Below are 3750 nucleotides of genomic sequence, written 5' to 3' on the forward strand. Positions count from 1 at the left end.
CCGTATGATACCTCCGTATGACCTCTAACTTCGCGTACCTTACCTGCGTGGTCTTATGCCAAATGTATGTTGGCGGCAGTAGACTCGTTCAGCAGTCAGCTTCCAGTGCCGGGTATCTCCGGGGATTCGCATCTGAGTTGCCGAAGTATCTCCTTAATGCCTGTTGTGCGAACCTTCCTTTAATCCAATTTGGTGCGGATCCCAAACACTCGAACAGTACTGAAGAGTAGGTCGCACTACCTTCCACACATGGTCTCGTTTACAGGTGAACGACATTCTCCCAAAATTCTCTCAATAAACCGAAGTAGACCATTCGCCTTGACTTCCACGATCCTCACATACTCGTTCCATTTCATATCGCTTTGCAACGTTACGCCCAGAAATTTAAACGACGTAACTGTGTCAAACAGCACACTAATAATGCTCTACCTAAACATCACGGGTTGTATTACCTGCTCGTCACCATTAACTTATATTTTTCTATATTTATAGGTTGCTGACTTTCATCAGACCAGCTAGAAATTTTGTCTAAGCCATCATGTATCCTGCCCGCAGCTCGTGGTCTAGTGGCAAGCGTTGCTGCCTCTGGATCACGGGGTCCTGGTTTCGATTCCCGGCATGATTTGGGATTTTCTCTGCCCGGGGACTGGGTGTTTGTGTTGTCCTCACCATTTCATCATCATCATCATCATCATCATCATCATCATCATCATCATACGTGACAGTGGCTAGATTGGACTGTGAAAAAATTTGACTGTGTAAAAATTGAGCCATTGTACGGGCGCTTCACAAACCAAACATCATCACGTAGATATGAAGATAGTAACTGTTCTCGAAAGAACAGATACCATTGATGACGGTGCAGCTTCTCTAGAATAAATGATAATTAATTGAAACCCTAGACTGCCGACAGCAAATTATCTATCAGGAACATTACGTATGTGGGTCTCACGGGAAGTATGCAAGGGATAAGTCCCTGCAGTCGCGCTATTCAACTGTCCTCGGTGGCTCAGATGGATAGAGCGTCTGCCATGTAAGCAGGAGATCCCGGGTTAGAATCCCGGTCGGGGCACACATTTTCAGCAAATTATCTATCAGGAACATTACGTATGTGGGTCTCACGGGAAGTATGCAAGGGATAAGTCCCTGCAGTCGCGCTATTCAACTGTCCTCGGTGGCTCAGATGGATAGAGCGTCTGCCATGTAAGCAGGAGATCCCGGGTTAGAATCCCGGTCGGGGCACACATTTTCAGCTGTCCCCATCAAGGTATGTCAGCAACACCTGTCGGCAGCTTAGGGTTTCAATTAATTATCATTTATCATCACGTATCCTCCTACAGTCACTCAACTTCGAGAGTGTTCCGTACACCACGGCGTCATCAGCGAAAACCCACAGATTGCTGCCCACCCAGTTCACCGCATCATTTATGTCCATAGAAAATACCACTTCCCTGTGGCGCTCCTCACGATACCCTTGTCTCCGATGAACACTAGCCGTCAAGGGCAACATAATGGATTCTATAACTGACGAAATCCCCGAGCCACTTACATATATGGATACCTATTCCACATTTTCGTATCTTCGTTAACAGTCTGCACTGTGACACCGTGTCATACGCTTTTCGGAAATCGAGAAATTCGGAATATGCCTGTTGCCCTTCATCCATAGTCCGCGGTATATCACGTGAGAAAAGCGCAAGCTGAGTTTCCTACGAGCGATGCTTTCTAAAACCTTGCTGATTCGTGGATAGAAGCTTTTCGGTCTCAAGAAAATTTGTATTCGAACTCAGAATATGCCCTACAATTCTGCAGCAGATCGATGCTGAGGATATTGGTCCGCAATTTTGCTGGTCCGTTCTTTCACCTTTCTTATACACAAGAGTCACATGTGCTTTTTTCCAGTCTCCTGGGAGTTTGTGCTGGACGAGCGATTCGTGACAAATGCTAGCTAACTAAGGGGCCAATGCCCTCGAGTACTCTCTGTGATCACTGTATAGCCGAGGGAGGCATCACACTAATACCGTGTAACACCGCCACTAGCCTTCAGATTAGAGGGACAGAGTCCACAACTTTCTTTAGGAATGTCATATCCAGCTGAAATCACTCACTGATGATTAGTTCCCAGACAGCTACTAGACTGCGACGATGTTGACCGCTACGCTTCATCCGTTGCTCCAAATACACCTAGACGTTTTCTACGAGATTATGATAGGGTGGTTTAGGAGGCCAGCCGAGATGCAAAAGGACGCCAGAGTATTCGCCAAACCAGTAACGTACGCATGTAGCCCTGTGAAGACGGCTGTGGACTTCTTTCCATGGCACACTTAGCATATTGACGTAGAAAAACGACAACACTTGACATCAGAGAATCTCGAAATAAACAGCCTCGTTCGTGATCACGGTAACTTGAATGAGTGAGCTCAAGGCATGGTACGAAAAGTACCCCAAAACATTACAGTACCACATGTGGCCTGTGGGTTAAACGCCACATCGGGCCATGGTTGCTCTATTGGCGAGTTTTTTTTTTTTTTTTTTTTTTTTTTTCCCACACCGCACACCGTACGGTGGCTTGCGAAGTAGGCCTATATATGTAGCCGTAGATGCGGATGTAGATTCAAAAGACGCAAAATGACGGCTCGTTTGGACGCCCTACACGGTTCCAGTCAGATACTCCCCAGTTTCTGTGTTGATTGGCCGACTGAATAGTGAAACTTTATATATCACAGAAATCCATTACGTTTTCCGAGTCACCTCGATCCGAGTTCCGTTTGCATGCATTTCCGCTCAGAAACTGGTTGAGATAAACCTGCATTCAATCACACTCGCATATTCCGTCTAAACTCGATAGCTCTTACATGCCATTCTGTTACGTCTACGCGTCAGCCCATCTTACTGCGCTGATATGATATAACCGACTCGTATATAAAGGGTGTAACTGGTATAAGAGTTGGGATTTCTATTGCTGACTGAAGACGGTGTTCTGAACAATATTACATCAATATTTACGTCATTTCGAGACTCAAAATGTTCAAATGTGTGTCAAATCTTATGGGACTTAACTGCTAAGGTCATCAATCCCTAAGCTTACACACTACTTAACCTAAAGTATCCTAAGGAGAAACACAAACATCCATGCCCGAGGGAGGACTCGAACTTCCGCCGGGACCAGCCGCACAGTCCATGACTGCAGCGCCTTAGACCACTCGGCTAATCCTGCGCGGCATATCTCGAGACTAATAACTAATAATTACAGCTATTACAAGTCGTATGTTTTTGTCTTGGCTAGTACCTTCAAGTAAGTGTCGCAAGAGAAAGCTATTAACGTTTATTTTCCCCTGAGCAGCACGTCAGGTGTTGAAGTGTTGACGCGGAATGGTTATTCAATGCTGATGGCATTACTGGTGCAATTACGACCATTCAGAAAACATCAGGTCGCAATATTTGTGACGTTTGTGATCAAAGTGTTTGACGTAGAGAAGAAACAATCAACACATTGATGTCTAAATATTAAAGTACCACAGACAAAAATATCTGCACTTATACCCGTTACACGCTACATACCGCACTTCATCTTACGACTCTGTCAGTGATGGAGAGTCAACCGACGGCCACGTACCAGTTCTACAACGTCTACAGTGCTCCTGAGAGACCAGTGTGCTTTTTTCAGGGCATGTTTACTATGGATTCTCCCCCACACCATTACACGTAGAGCATACTAAGAATGACTGTCCGTAAGCCTCCTTGCATGAT

General features: G+C 45.5%; 2 non-coding genes across 2 annotated transcripts; both read left to right on the forward strand.

The window, feature by feature from the left end:
• The first annotated feature begins 998 nt into the window (after positions 1 to 998).
• Positions 999 to 1072, forward strand: Trnat-ugu (transfer RNA threonine (anticodon UGU)). Its single transcript has one exon. It is a non-coding gene; the product is annotated as a tRNA-Thr (tRNA).
• A 96-nt stretch (positions 1073 to 1168) lies between these two features.
• Trnat-ugu (transfer RNA threonine (anticodon UGU)) lies at positions 1169 to 1242 on the forward strand. Its single transcript has one exon. It is a non-coding gene; the product is annotated as a tRNA-Thr (tRNA).
• Positions 1243 to 3750: the final 2508 nt, after the last annotated feature.

This window comes from Schistocerca cancellata, chromosome 5, assembly GCF_023864275.1.
Source record: "Schistocerca cancellata isolate TAMUIC-IGC-003103 chromosome 5, iqSchCanc2.1, whole genome shotgun sequence".
NCBI lineage: Eukaryota > Metazoa > Arthropoda > Insecta > Orthoptera > Acrididae > Schistocerca > Schistocerca cancellata.